Source organism: Thermobia domestica, chromosome 8 (assembly GCF_964235325.1).
Source record: "Thermobia domestica chromosome 8, izTheDome1.hap1.1, whole genome shotgun sequence".
NCBI lineage: Eukaryota > Metazoa > Arthropoda > Insecta > Zygentoma > Lepismatidae > Thermobia > Thermobia domestica.
Window position 1 is genome coordinate 231515598 of NC_137461.1, and position 16917 is coordinate 231532514.

General features: G+C 35.3%; 1 long non-coding RNA gene across 1 annotated transcript in view; it reads right to left on the reverse strand.

The window, feature by feature from the left end:
- Nucleotides 1-241: 241 nt before the first annotated feature.
- Nucleotides 242-16917, reverse strand: part of LOC145693487 (uncharacterized) — a 467427-nt gene continuing 450751 nt past the window's right edge. Inside the window, exon 3 of the long non-coding RNA XR_014132795.1 lies at nt 242-517. This is a non-coding gene — a long non-coding RNA (uncharacterized LOC145693487). The remainder of the gene's footprint in view (nt 518-16917) is intronic.

Consider the following 16917-nt stretch of genomic DNA (forward strand, 5'->3'; position numbering starts at 1 on the left):
CCATTACTGCGGCATTTTTCGGCCGTGGTTTCGGCACTACTACGTTAATATAAAGGCAATCTTCATTGAGTTGCGTATTAGGATTCCACATAGTTGCACCGGGAAAATCCCCGAACACTGTGTCAAATATTTGCATGCAGCTATTGGGGAATTGGTTTGCTTCGTATATCCCCTCCCATCGGTCTATGGGTCGTGGATGCCTGAACCTCAGATGCCTAATTGGTTTCTGAGCATACGGTATGCCCAGCCAGGCGTCCACTTGTTTCCCTGTGGCTGCGGTCAAAGTAATGCCTCTCACTTTCCCTTTCTTAGTCTCTATGAGCAATGGGTCTTCGTCGAGGTGTCGCGCCCCGTGGGCTGCGGCAGCCATTGCCAGGAGCAGGAAGGCGGTAACGGCGAGGTTGGGGTACCTGATGGGCGGAACGAACCGACCGAACATCCACCGGGGGTCCATCACGTGACGAGGGGGTTGGGAGAGTGGGTCGGGATCACTCTGGTGTTCGGTCTAACCCTTTATCTGCAAAGAGAAAAGAAATTCATATGTAAGGTTTTGATGTGAGTATAAAGGAACAAGGAATGATCATACACTAACAAATTACATGCGAATTATTTTCTTCCAATACATTACGTTCAATACAGTATTTAAACACAGCATTTAATTCAGCATTTATTATGTATAAACACAGTATTCTACAGTATATTTAAATACAGTATTATTTAAACAACATAATAAAATCTATGCGAAGGACAACGTTATTTGAAGGCGGATCTCCGTCCCCTTGAAACGCTGTTTGTAAATGAGAGGGCTGCGGTGTTGCCACGTCTTTCATATTTTGTTTAAACAGAGAACGAGACATATCTGTCTGATGCTCATCTGCTCTCCCTGTATTATGACTGGTTGGCCATATCCATTTATCACACGACAACACCACGTTACAGCGTTCGTTACATTTACCTAGTCCACACACCATTCATTAATTGTGTCCCACATTTTAAATAAATAAAACTTCGTTTTCATTTGAACTGGTGTTTCAAAGGCAACTGACTACCTTATCATGAGAACTGCAAAATACGTGCACTAACATCCATGGGACAAACGGGACTAACAATTTAAGACTAGATGTGTGGACATACAAGATATATATATATATATATATATATATATATATATATATATATATATATATATATATATATATATATGTGTGTGTGTGTGTGTGTGTGTGTGTGTTATGTGTATGTATGTATGTATGTATGTATGTATGTATGTGTATATATATAAAAGATTAAATCAATCAGAAAAGTCAATATTGGCACAACATGTACTAGAAGAAATACAAAATTTTGTTTGAAAATGCGTCAGTTATCAGCAGAATCATTAAAGAATAGGAAAAAACGTTAAAAGAAGCACTAGAAATAAAATTATAATATCTGGAGGAGAGAAAAAGGTTTAGAATTAAGTGAAATTTGGAATATTTATTATTAAAAAAACGTCAAGAAAAAGTAAGAAAAACGGTTAACATTAGAAATTTGAAGTAAATCTATTATTGTGATAATATTCGATTGTTACATATTGAAACATTTTACAATATTGTCACCTTTTAATGACACTAGCAGCTAGACACCAGTCACTAGCAATACTACAACATACATTTGAAAAGATTTACAGAAATTATGAATAATGATTCCCGAAGTTCAGACTATGAAATAAAGTTATATTAAGTCTCATCCAAGCGTGTAGTGAAAATAATTCACTAATTTTATGAATATAAAATGTGTCCTGAATCCTACAGACCCCAGCCAATACTTCCAACGTAAATTGTGTTATCTTCAGATATCAAGTAACAGCTGTGAGTTACATTATGTCTAAAGTTGTCAAATTCTTCAGAGAAGAAAAAAGATTTTACAGTTCTTAGGAAAAACGGGAAAATGTATGATATTCAGAATTTAGTATTACGAACACATATATGGTTTCAGCGTGGCGCTAGCATACAATAGTTTTAAATGGAAACTGGAACAGTTCTATTAAAATAATTGCAATACATAAAACACCAAAAGTATATTACAATTCTCGGTGGGAGCGCATGTGGTTCGGATATCACGTTAAGGTGTAGGTCCTTATCTCATACAGCCTCATACACTCAAACGCAATCCATCAACTATATTACACAATATGTTATTGCCTTTTCAATTGAATTTTAATAATAAAGATTTTATATTCCTTAACAATTCCTTTTCCAACATTTCAAAAAATCCTTGCAGGACATTGAAATTCACAGGCGCTTGTACCTAGGTAGTTCTACTTTTATTAGTTCACAGTAGCTTCTGTTCCTGACATTAGTGGTTATATTAGTTCACAGTAGCTTCTGGTCTTGACATTAGTGCTGTTATTAGTTCACGGTAGCTTCTGTTCTTGACATTAGTGCTGTTATTAGTTCACGGTAGCGTCTGTTCTTGATATTAGTGCTTTTATTAGTTGACAGTAGCTTTTGTTCCTGACATTAATGCTTTTATTAGTTCACAGTAGCTTCTCTTCCTGACATTATTGCTTTTATTAGTTCACAGTAACTTCTGTTTCTGACATTAGTGTTTATATTAGTTCACAGTAGGTTCTGTTCATGATATTAGTATTTTTATTAGTTCACAGTAGCTTCTGTTCCTGGCATCAGTACGTTATGATTGATTGAAGCTGTGATATGATATAGACAGTGTTGACAGACGAAGATTAAAATGCTAAAACCAAATCAATCTTAATCATAAGTTTTTGGTCCTGGTTAGTTAAGAAGTAAAAAGTAACCTGTGGAATTTTCTCTCTTAAGTACTAAGTTGAGTTGCGTTATTGGCAGTAAGGAATTAGGATTAAGGATAAAGGCATTAAGGATTTTTCGCATTAACTTATTTTTAAAAATTAAGTTTCCAGGATTATCATTTCTTTTTTTACTAAAAAGAATACAAAAAAATCGTTTTACGGGGAAAACAAAAACAGGTATAACGTAAATCGTACCAGAAAAACATGAGATCTGGCAATCCGAGGTGTGTTTCACCCAAATTTGTTAATCTCATAACAGGTACCACTCAGTCTAAAGAAGTTAATAGTCTAACACTGTATTTCATAGATTGGATTCACAGACAAATTACAAGTGTAAACACAACCATATACATATCGAATGGTTTATTAGAAAATTTCGCAGTTCCTGTTGTACGTGCGGTCTACAATATAGCTTTTATTTGTTCTCTTCTCATTTTCGTGCAAAACGGTGCCAATTCTCGTGTATGTTTCCTGCAGTTGGCACATTGAAGTTAAAGCTTTTTTTGTATAAAAGGAGGAAACTCGGTGTTTCGCCTTACAAAACCAGCCGGACATGGAGTGCGGGAGAACCAACAGAAGAGTCATCTGCGGGAGAAAACAATAAAGATATTGTGTGCGCCCTGTGCACTAGACACAAGATGAAACCTATTGAACAACAATCCATTGCAGGGTCGGAAAATTCCTTTCTTGTTTCTACGTTTACCTTGATGGCAATGTAAACAAACAATGCTTGTGCCACTCACAGAAATGAACGAATTATGTCACTGGAAACAAGCTCCTCCCGTTATCGTCCTCAACCTCTTTCTCTTTTATTTCCTCTTACTCTCGAAATGAAATGAACGTTCCAGTGATTTTCTTGTCACAGTTCCCAAAGAAAGAAAAACACAACACCTGGAATTTTGCATACCGAGTATGAAACTGAAATGGAAAGTATTGGGTAATATCGTGGTATTTCTTTTACTTTCTGGATGACAAAATTCATAGTTCCAAGTCTTTAAGTTTACACAATGGTCTCTTAATGAGAATGTCCAATATCATTTGAATATCATTAACAACACGTCGCAATAATTTACTTACGAAAGTTGAAAGTAAGATAATATAAGTAATTTCACTTATGTGTTTGTACGTGGTCCAGTACAGTGATATAACTAGGAGCCAAATGGGGCTTGCGCCCCGGGCGCCGTATTGCAGGGTTTTGGTTTGATACTTAAATGAAGATTAACGACCTTTTCAATACAGAGGATGGTATTATCTGTCACAATAAAAAATGTATGTTTCTCGCGAGATAGCATCTTTTTCCCCTTGTAACAATTGAAGATATGAAAATCAGTTCACGTAACCATTTAATTGACTTTATTAAAACTTTGAAAACTGTGAATTTTGGTAAAATAACAAAAATATTACTTTTGCAAATGCAGTTTGCGTAACACATAACACAAATATTGTAGCAAGCAGAGAAAACAGAAAATCTGTTATATATTAAGTTCCAGTCAATAGAAATATAAAATACGAGGCGTATCACTTAATTGTTTCGACCTTATCGCAGGAGTGCAGCATGTGAATATTTGGCGTAATGGGTTTCGCTCGTACCCAGTGCCGGATTTAGATTTGATGGGGTCCTAAGCTATTGAAAGTAATGGGACCCTTTATACACCCTGTTTCAAAAAGAATATACGTATTTTGAATGCATATATTTATTAAACTTTAAGACATACGAATATGAAATTTTACACACATATTTACGAACCTCTCGAGTTCAAATTATAGTTCAAAGTTCAAATTAAGATGTTCAATATGTCCTCCATAAGCGACACGAACAATATCACATCGATGCTCAAATTCCTCCCATACTCGGGCAAGCATGTCCTGCGTCACTGATGTTATGGCAGTACGGATCCGGTTCTTCAACTCTTCCAGGTTCTGTTGGAGTGGCGGTACAAAAACATTGTCTTTAACGAAACCCCACAGGAAGAAGTCACTGAGTTCAAATCAGGTGACCGTGGAGGCCAGCTGAGACATGCTAAGTCGCCAGCTCCTTGACGACCAATCCAACGGTTTGGTATTCATTCAGATATTCACGCACCTGGCGACTCCAGTAAGGGGGTGCCACGTCTTGGTGAAAAATGAAGTTGTCTTCGTCCAGCCTTGGAAACAACCAGTTTTGTAACATAACGAGATACTGCTGACTGTTAACCGTGTTTCCATTAAAGAAGAATGGGCCGTAAACAGATGATCGGGATATCGCACAAACACATTGACTTTGGACGAATCTCGTACATGTTCAATGACTGCATGTGGGTTCTGTAGGTCCCAAATTCGAACATTTTGTTTGTTTACCTGACCACTAACACGGAAAGTCGCTTCATCACTGAACACGATGCGTTGTGCAAAAGTGTTATCATTGTCAATAGCATCCAGAATTTCGTTAGAAAATGCCACATGTTTGCGTTTGTCATCAGGAAGCAGAGCTTGTAGCAGCTGTAACTTGTACGGCTTCATAACCAACCGACGTCTCAAAACACGCCAAATTGTTGTTGCCGGCACTTGTAACTCCTGACTGGCACGACGAGTTGATTTAGAAGGATTACGTTGGAAAGCAGTTTGAATTCGTGAAACATTTTCTTCAGGAACACAAGCGCGGCTAGGACTCTTTCCTTTACATACACATCCTGTATCTACAAACTGTCGATACCATCGGCAAATGTTCCACCCATTCGGAGGATCAATTTGGTACCTCAACCTAAAACGTCTTTGCACTATAATCACGGAATTGCACTTCGCAAACTCGAGAACACAAAATGCTTTCTGCTGCGGAATGGCAATTTTAAACATATGACGGTTACCAAGCAAAACAGAAGACAACTGACATCTAGCGGCTATTAATATAAACTAGACTATATATTCGTTTCTCCAATAGACGAGCCGAGATGCAGCGATCGATAGTTTGGACAAAATAATTCTTCGTAATACGCATATTCTTTTTGAAACAGGGTATATGTCTAGCTTTCTTTTTCAGTGCCAAAATGTCACGCTTTTTGGGCTTGCATACATAGTATACACTACGTCGTACGATTTTTGCAGTGCAATGTATCAAATGGAAAAATGTCCAACTTACTTAACATATTCAAGTCGTAGCTTTCTTCATTTTATGAAGACGCTTTGGCAATGTGAGGTAAAAGCACAAAATGTAAATATTCTTCCATATGTGCCGTCAAGCCGGGTTTTAGGCCTCCGCATCGCTGAGTGAATAATAACACCGAAAAAATGATTCTACAGAAGGATTATTTCTTCACCTGAATCTAAAATTTTAGTTTAATACGATAACTTCGTCGCCCACACGCAGTTCTTTAGGGCCCGCCAGTGGGTAGCGATCCAGAAGTTGAGAATCATGAACCAGCTCGAAGCATGTGACACTTCACGGAAACCAATGCAAAGGAAACGCTTCTTTAGCCCCAGAAACTAAATATCTTCATCTGTGCTTACCACTAAAAAGCTATATTTCGGATACCATTCTCTTGCAAAGCTTTTTAGAGCTATGAGACGAACTAAAGAACGTTTCTTTTAGATGACTCCAGTTCCTGTTCCGATTCTTGTGATTATTTAAAGTGCAAGTGAAGAAGACAAGGATTTGTGCTATCCGTAAAATTAACTGCATTTCACATGCTGTTGTTCAGAGTAAACAATGGCATAGAACGTTGAGTGGAAGAGTAGCCCCCAACACGTGTGGGATGAGAAGATGCTTGCTTACCACTTGGATTGTGAAATAAAGCCCAAAACAAGAGCTAGCCTTCTCTCCGTTGCCATGGCAACAAAGAAAGGAAATGCAGTAGCATGTTGGGATCTTGTCTCTATCCATAATTAATATCTGTCCGTTTGACGTATTTTATCCTTTAGTAGCTTTATGAAAGTGGCTCATTTATTGATACAACGCTTGAGCTACCCTCTTTAAGGGGACGAATTCATCGGATTGCCTTCTAGTTCAGTAGCATTATGCACCATTTTTCACGAATATATGTATTATTTATAGTTTATTTAGTGTATTGGAGGAATATGTACAAAAGTAACTAAAAATGAGAATTTGACTTTTTTTTGGAGCCATGCATTGTTATGTAACACCAAGGTTATGAGGAACGGGACCTACTATTGACGTGGGTTCCGAACCACAACCTGCTTATTTTGAGAGTAAACATTTCGGTCCGCTTACATTTTCCGTAATTCTCTGATTTGTCTGCACTTTCCAAGTTCAAGTGATTTTCTTCTTAACGTAGTCTATCTTACTCCCAAAAGCGATCAACGAGAAATGTAGGGGTTAGGTATCTCGACATGATAACCATTATTGTAGCGCGTCGCGTCCGTTCCTTCCTACGCTTCCAGTTCTTTCGGCTGAGCTTTATTATGCCATTGTTTTGAGGACATATTATTATCTTTAAATGGTTAACTGTAGGCACACTGTGATTCCATTTCATATTGTGCTTGTTATATACTTTCATCACATTAGGCAGGTAAGGAAGACAGTACAGTGGTATACAAACTTCCGTTCCGTAACGCTTTTAGTTAATTACTTATTTAAGAAAAAATAAGAAAATCATTATTATCATCATCATAGGTGTTTTACCAGTATTGGCAGGTCACTTGCCGCTTTCATAATACGCGGTCTTCCACTAACCTATTCGTTTCTCTGTTTTGATATCGTTCGTTAATTAAAGTTTCTTCCGCCCCTCCCTCTCTTTCCTGCCACCATACTTTCTAGTACGTCCCTCATGATACAGTTCTTTCTTCGACAATGTCCAAACTAGTTTCTTCTCTTCTTAATAATAATGTTTAAAATTGTTGTTTTCTATGCCATCATTTCTAACACATTCTCATTCATATTCCGCTCAACCCAACTAATTCTTGAGTTGAATTGACTTTGAGTTTTACGTCCCGTTCAGCAGCGAGGCTATATGAGACGTGGACCTATTGAGTAACGTGGAATCCGAACTACATGAGCTCCCGCCGGGAATCGAACCCGGGTCTCCCACACCCCCAGCTAATTCTCTCCTTTCTTCAGCACACCATTTCGAAAGCTTCCAGTTGTTTTTCATATTTTTTGTTTAGTGTCCATGTTTCTGACCCATACAGTACAATACCCCCAAATGAATTATTTACTCAACTCTATTCAAGATCCCACAAAATAGTAATTTCTTCCTTCTAAAGGCTTCTTTCGCCATTCATATTCTTTTTTATTTCACATTCACACTTCATATCATCACCAATAATACTACCCAGGTATCGAAAACTTAATAATAAAATTAATAAAATAGCGAATTAAAATTATTTTTCCCATTGAAATTAATGCAAATACAATTAATCCATTCTATCTATAGAAACATTGTACTCTCTCTCTCTCTCTCTCTCTCTCTCTCTATATATATATATATATATATATATATATATATATATTTGTGTGATGAAAAACAGAATAAAAATAAAAGTATATTTTTTAAAGCCAAATTAGTAACATTAAATTAAATAAAAGAGTATGAGAGTTAAATTAACACAATAATGCAAAGCAGAGAAAAGTTTTGACAAGACAGCACTCTGACAAATAATGTTTACATGACGGGAAATGCATAAAATCTCTGTTGAACGCGTGAGATTGTGAGTAGAGGCGTATGTGTGTGTGTACGGTCGTATTCCGAAAAACTGTTCTTGATCCGAGAGAAAAATTGTTCATGAAACACTTGCTGGAGAACCTATTCGTTCGCTAAGAGAAGGGCTTCCTAATTCGTAGTGTACATTTAACCAACAATTGTTTGTCCGTATTTTGGCATTTCAGAATAGTGCAACTCTATTTTAGTACAAATGAATTCTTCCTGAAAAGTCAAACAACAATACTTACTACTTCTATTTCGGATTGTTCAAAAAATGTACACACAATTAATAAACGTATTACACATACGATACAAATCAATTCACGTTGGCTACGACTTCAACATGTAGTGTCATCGTTCAGCAATAGCAACAGATGGTGTTAGTGTTAATCAATGTAATCAGTTGATAAAGTGGAGCGATGGTGCAAACAGGGTTATTCAAGTAGAAACAAATCTAAAATGGTATTGGAAGTTAGAGAAGGTTTCTGAAATTTAACGAGAATGGAAACAGGAGTAGTGTACAGAAGAGAGCACCCACGGGGGAAGGATTCAAGAGGACTTCTCAAAACTTCGTAACTCAATACATGCGCGCCGACTACATGGGTACTCTGAGACTCCGGCACAAATAATCTTGTTGGTGCGAAGCACTCACAAGAATTTAAGTTTGGACCCCGGTTTGCACCCGTTTCTCTTGCATTTAAGTCAGCTACCTTACCGACTGAGCTAGGGCAGCCCCAACTTATCCTTATAGTACCGGTATATTTTACTTTATCACAGCACAGCCCTTTACGACAGTGTTCATAAGATTTTAACTAAAAATAAATCAATCAAATATCGAGACTTTCCTGAAAACATATACGCTATCACGTCCGCCATTGATATGCACCCACATAAATTTTGGAAAGCCGGCGCCGTTGAATCAACATTTATTTGTACAGTGTCTCAATAACACTATACTTGTTTAACAGAGAAATTATTGATGTAGCTTGTAAAAAGAATCAAGTTCTATTATTTTTTTTTCTGAAAATATAGGTGGAAGTATTATACGATTACTTATCGTCTTTTCGAGTGCAGAATAATACCCGTTCAATACTACACAGACGTAGTGGCTTATAGCATTGGACCCTTCCCAACGAAAATTTCTGAGTGCGTGCCTGGTGTACAATAACAAGCCAGAGTCAGTGGAACTGCGCCATGAAATTGAAATGGCTTGTAAAAACAACTTCTTTTGCTGCTCTGGCATGTAGAGAATCGAACTGAAAAGTGTTTGGAGAGTGTAAGTTTGAGCACTTTGTACGAAGAAACTGTGTCTATGTTTCAAATGTTCCCTTTGTATTGTAATATTCACAATTCTTTAGCAACTTTTCAAAGTATATCTTAACAGCCCGAAAAATGGCAGGCGAAACTCTTTCTAGAGGAAAAGCATTAATGTGTATCACTCTCCTGTTTTTTTAAAAGAAATGAAGTTGTCGTCTAGAAAACTATGAAATTAAACCCGCCAAGAATTCATGTTTTTATTACTTCTAGAAGTCCAGTTGGTGTTTTACTAAAGTAGGGGCCAGATTGCATTTATGTTTCATCTTAGGGAAATACATTTTGTTCTGAAAATGGGACAACAGCAGCATTTTAAATTATCTTCAATTCTTTTGGAAATGGTATGGTGAGCCCACTTCATGTTTCCCAAGGTATATTGAGGCGACAATATTTGACAAAGTTTAAAGCAATAAGAAAAAATGCATTATTTTTTGTAAGACTTAATGGTAGATATTTTACTGAAATGTACCAAATCATTTTATTTTAATGTGGTGAACCTACTTCATGCTTTATTTTTACATTCGTGTTTATATAGTGTCATATGAAATAAGAAAGTTGTATTTTGAAGTTGGCCCCTTGAGGGCGAAGCTAAAATGGAGAGACTATTGCCCCCTGCCCTGCCAAAAGTGACGCAGTTGCAGGCAACGTTAACCCATCATAATGGGAAGCGCACATGTATCAAGAGAATACTGCTCTATTTTGTTAGATGTTTGTGTTCTTTATCATTTGCATGCAAAAAGCATACGTTTTAATGATATGTTTGCACAAAAATCCTGCGATACCATAGTACTTTTCTTCAGACTTACGGATAATTCCCTTTGCTCGGTCAGATATCAACTAAGATCAAGGCATTAATATAACACATATCTTTTTATAAAAATGTGTTTAGTTAGAACTGTACAAAACATTACAACGTTTTCGCGAAACATGAAGTCATGTACATGTTTGTGTACCTTGATATTACAGATTTTGGTTATAACGAATTTATTCTTTTTAGGTCACTTAGGTGACATTATAGTCATGTTCTACTGTAGATAAAATGCAAAGAATTCATCTTCATGTTTTACGTCATTTTACTTGAATAATAGATAAATTCATCCTAAAGTATGATCATGGGCAAAGAAAAGATATATATATATATATATATATATATATATATATATATATATATATATATATATATATATATATATATATTGCTTTTCTTTGTTGTACGTAGGAATTACAATTGAATAACCTCTGACTATATTGTTAGTATAAAAAGGATTTGAAGCGATATAGTAAATCCATTTGTAGAAGATGAAACTGTTCAGTCTAGACTGAAAAATAAGAAATTTTCAAGGATGGTTTCCTGGCTTCTAACATTGTTTTTCAATGTTTCAGCTTTATTAGGATGAACTTTGTTTCTTTTTCGATCCAATCGAAAAAAAAAACAGAAGGGGGAACAAAATACAGAGAAACGTGGCTCCCAGCGATAAAAGGAAACGAAAAAAGATACAAAGGAAGGAAAAAAAGAATACCCAGCCCCTAGAACAGAAAAATCTTGACTTTCTCTTCCTTGCAACATCGCCATCATTTTAGCCGGAATGGAAAACAGACTCTGGCTGCCTTGTTTATCTGCCAGGGAACAGTGCTTTGTTGTTTCATTGCCTCTTCTTTTGATGGAGCCTGTCTGAGTACCAATCGTAATAGAACTCTCGACAAGCCAAGCGTAAACAAACATAAAAGCTATTTTCATTGTGACACTGTGATTTGTTTTTATTTCCATTTGCTACTTTATTATTATCATTTTTCTTTTCCTTTCTTTCCTCTCTCTTTTTTGAAGTAACTTTCTTTTTTTTTTACATTTTTTTGCCTTCTGTTCCCAACATTTTTAAGCAGTTTCCTTTATCAACCGTAACTCCTGTACATATTTACCGTCAGTCCGTTTGGGAGACCCTAGATCTCAAGAACTACTTTGATGAATCAGCATCAATTTTGATGTAGATACTCAAAAATTAGCAAACGATAAATTGATGGAGGGGGTGGCAAATCCAACGGAAGTGGTGGAAATCAACCATTTTCGGTTTTAATGTTGATCACTATAGAACAAAAACGGTAATACACAGCGAGAAGTGGTTTCCTGTAAATCGATTAACCGTTCAAAAATATATTTAATCTCTATCCTGGACTCTATTCCCAACAGAATATTACAGAAATCGACTACTTCCGGTTTTAACGTTGATCATTATACAACTGAAACTGTAATAGAGAGCGAAAAATAGCTACTTGAAATCGACTAAATCTTCTGAGAATATATTTTGTCTTCATTCGTAACTCTCTACTAAAACCGAAAGTGATAAAAAAAAAGCCACTACAATTTCAAGTTTTAACATTGATTCACATAGAACATAAACGATAGAGAAAGCGGAGAGCGATGATTTGAGAATATGGACCATCTTTTCTCAACTTTCTATTCAAACCAGTAGTGATAGAAATCATCCACTGCTAATTTTAACATTGATCGCTATAGAGTGAAAATGTGAATGATATTTAGATACCGAGAAGCAGTTTTGTGCAATCAAGTGTCACAAGAATATATTCCATCTCCACTCTAATCTCGTGGGCAAGGTAGCTCAGTGGTAGAGCGCCTACCTCTAGTGCGTAGGGTCCTTGGTTTTATCCCTGGCAAAGTAAGTTTGTGGTGGACGACATCGTGTTTATGGATTTTCTCAGGTGGTACTCCCGTTTCCTTCCACATTTTCATACCAACATTCATTTGCCTTAACCACCTGTCTCCCTTAGCCTAAAGGACGACATTATATTGAAGGATTTCATTTTTCCATTCTATTCTCTCTACTAGAACCAGAAGAGGTAGAAATTTACTGGTACTTTCGGTTTCAATAGTAATTGACAAAATTTCACGTCACAAAATCAAACATCTTCACTTAGTATACACGTAACACTACTACATGGCTTTTTTTAAAGCTAAGTAGCGCTTTTAATTGTTATTGATGCTAAAATTAATAATTTTGATAAAATTCTACAATGTTACCGATGTGTAGCTAAAAAAAGTTGAAAGATGAGACATAGTCAAATCGATAGTTCTAATTAAGTTAAACAATGATATGAGTAAGTATAAGCCCGCGTGTGTAGTTTTCAAGAAAAAAAAACTTGGAGAATTTGGAAATTTTGGAATTTATTTATTTTTATAAATTTGAAAATTGATGCTGTATAACAACCACACCATTTCTTATAATGAAACTAATGCTGAAATATACTTTCATTAAGCTTTACATTATGGCCTTAGCAAGACACTATCATTACACACTATAGTTAATGACATGTATTCCAACATTATGATTAATTCTTAAATTTTGACTTTTTGTTTAACTAGAATATTGTTAAATGGTAAGAATATATCAATTGATAGATCACAGCGAGTTTAACAAAATAACATGTTCGAGAATAAATTCTTATGTGTAGTTTTTGAGTAAAACGAGTCTTTATGGCGTTAAAAAGTATGTTGTTTGTTGTCAATGTGATGATGTTAATAGTTTTATTCGACTATTTCCATGCTTTTATTATATTTTCATGCTTTTATTCCACTATTTTCATGCTTTTATCCCATCATTTCATGCTTTTATTCTACCATTTTCATGCTTTTATTCTATCATTTTAATGTATTTATTTTACTATTTTCATGCTTTTATTCTATTATTTTCATGTTTTTATTCTGCTAATTGCTTGCTTTTATTCTATTATTTCCATGCTTTTATTCTGCTATTTTCATGCATTTATTCTGCTAATTTCTGGCTTTTATTCTATTATTTTCATGTTTTTATTCTACTAAAGTAGAATAAAGCTATTTTCATGCTTTTATTCTGCTAATTTCTTGCTTTTATTCTATTATTTTAATGTTTTTGTTCTACCATTTTCATATTTTTATCCTACTATTTTCATGCTTTTATTCTACTATTTTCATGCTTTTATTTACTATTTTCATGCTTTTATTCTACTATTTTCATGCTTTTCTTCTGCTAATTTCTCGCTTTTATTCGATTATTTTAATGTTTTTATTCTATTATTTTCACGCTTTTATTCGGATAATGTCTTCCTTTTATTCACTATTTTTAAGCTGTATTTTTCTGGATTGTATATGTAATTCATATAATGTTAAAAAGCAGGCTATGTATAATGTTGTTGGATTTCTCTTAATAGTGATACACTTAACTGTAACAATTATGCACATACTACTGTTAATTTTGACAGTTGAATTCAGAACCGTGATAAGGTTCAATATTTAATTTCAATTTCACCGTCTTCCGCTGAAAACTAACAGAAAAAATGATAATTTGCAAACGAAGTATAATGGAACACGAGACATAATGATAATGATCATGTTGCAAGCTGAACGCACTTTCGGTGCGGTTCCCAGGTTCAATTCTCCAAAAGCGCGAAATATTCGCAATTAACTCTGCATTAGTGAGAGCTTTTGAGAATTAAACAATTGAGGAAGGAGCTAAATCCGATATAGAAAGTTAGAGTTACTCATCACCCAGTTGTAATCATGCACCATTTGTCTGGCCATAGTTCATTCGTGCGCTGTAGCACCATTGAGTTTAATTTAATTTTATAATATGGAAAGAAACTAGAAAAAAACTACATATAATTTTATCATTAAGTAAACTACATATCTCAAACTAAAGATGATTTCTTTTAATAGCAAATATTAATTAGCGTTTATAATTTTTCGCTTTCTAAATATAATTTACTTATAATAATTGTGTTTGTTTCCTATAAACTCTTTTGCCAATGTAAAGCCTGTGTATGTAATCACTAGTTTTATACTTTCAAGAGAATTGCGTAAATTCTAAGAGACATAAATTTGATTCAATGTTCTATATTTGCTTTTCACGAGAAAACGGTCGAATCGTCTGCGATTAATTTTTGAACATAGCACTTGAATTTACCTTGGATTTTATCATTTCGTTTTGATAATTGTCACAGTGTTTGCACATTACAGAAAAAATCAAAACGTCCATTCAATAGGTTATGTGGGTTGTCTAACTCCCTGAACTGTTAGACAACCCACATAACAATGTTGTAATAGATGGTTGCAGACTCAAAAGGCGTATTTTGTTCATATTCATGTAAAACTATTGAAAATATGATACCTGGGCAGTCGTATTGACATTCTTTTGATGTGATTTATGTATATGTATGTATGTTTGTCTTATAAGAAAGGATATAAAACAAGTCTCAACACAATGTAGCAGCCATACTTCTCTCCCTAAAACTTGGTAAAGGAAACGCAAAATACGCAGTTCTGCCTGCCAATATTAAAAGTGAATTTTGTGTAAGCAACATTAATTTTTCGGATTAAAACATCAATTGTCGGAAACAGAAAGTTTTGCTCTAAATGACATTTTGTCACCAACTTCGTGGAAGAGGTAAACGTGTAACATGCATCTGCTGGATTTCCTATCCTTGCAATAGTAGCAATATAGATTCATATTACATTTGCACCTATTGCGACGAATCACAAAAGAGGGATGATTGCAATAGTATCAGGTCGTCCCAGGTACATATTTTAAAGAGGTTGGGAGAGAGAAGGGCAGAACAAAAAATATTTCTTATTCAAACTGGATATCGGGGCTATTAGTTTAACCGTAGACAGCTTATCAACTACGCTACCGCAACTCTAGTTGGAAAATATCTGCTGTCAATGTTTTCATGTCGTCTGCAAAAATGAGTTACGACGACATACCATTGGGTGGTGAACTAAGCAAAAACAAAGTCTATCTCAAAAGCATTGACTAGTTAACTGTATATTTGTACATTATTAGAAAAAGTATTACATCACTCTTTGATTATTGTTGGAGTTTGGACTTTATATTTTGCTGGGCCTCAAATTATCTCTGTTTTCTGCCTATCCACGAATACCGAAAGGTTGAAAACAGTTGTGTAAACCATTCTCCTTGTGAACAGTCACATACTTTATTTTTGCTTTCATTTTTTGTGATTGCATTAAGACAATCAAACTGCACTGAAAATAAATTTCCAAAATTAACCTTAGATTACGATCCTTAAGGTTCAAAGTGTGTACCAAATTTACAAAGATACATACCCTGGTCTTATACCTATATAGTGGACTTTTAGTTTTAGCAGTTTCTTCAGCTTTTGGCAAACCCTCTGAGGTTGATTTTTCTGTGAACCCCTCGCGAACTTTAGTGGGTGGGCGAAGGCTCCCCTACTAAATATAGAGGTAGTCCTAGGTACCGTGGACCAGGGATCATGGCCCATGATCCAGGGACCAATGGACACAAAAGTCCGCCAATTTAACGCAAATACTAGTGTTGGAAACCTCTAAATGGGATTAAGTTGATGGCATCTTTCCATCACACTTATCCTGGTTTGATTGTGATAATTCTGTTCAAGTAATTAGGCCTAGTAAAGCACCATTTATGGTAGGCTTATATTTAACTAGTTTCAGTCAAGATTACAATTGCGTCCATATGTTGAGGATATAATTTTATGAAGAGGATTGTCTTATTGGAACTAACAGACCTTCAGCTTTACGAGCTATCGTTGACTCTATAAAATTATTTCACATCACATGTTCTGCTTTAAATAGAACCCTAATACAATCTAGAGTGTTATATTTTTGGTGCATGTTCAAACAACCTCATACAGATTGAAAATATGGCTGCAAACGAATATGCCTTAAAAACATTGCAAGAAAACTATTGCTACTTGATCACTATAAACAAAAACTGTATTTATCCCTCCAGGATGGGTCAAAGCTACCGATAATGGGACTAAAGGGACTGTGGAGAAATTTTCTTCAGGAAGCAAGCGCGAAGCGACTGTGGGCATACGCGTAAAGGAAGATTTTTCTTTGGTATTAGTCATAGACAAACCACAGTCACTATTCATATTGGAGATCATCTAACATTTATTCTTTCTCCTCCGTGTTCGCTTCTTTACATTTATTAAACCTGAGGCCACATTCGAAGTAAATTGTCTGGAAGAAATGGACAGAACAACAGAGAATTTTGACAGTGTGTATTATGCAACATTGTCGTAAACTTATCGTTCTGCGTGCAATTTGCATGCACTTTGATGGTGGTTATGTTGTATTTATTTGTGTCTTAATGTATTTCTCCTACCATCTGATCG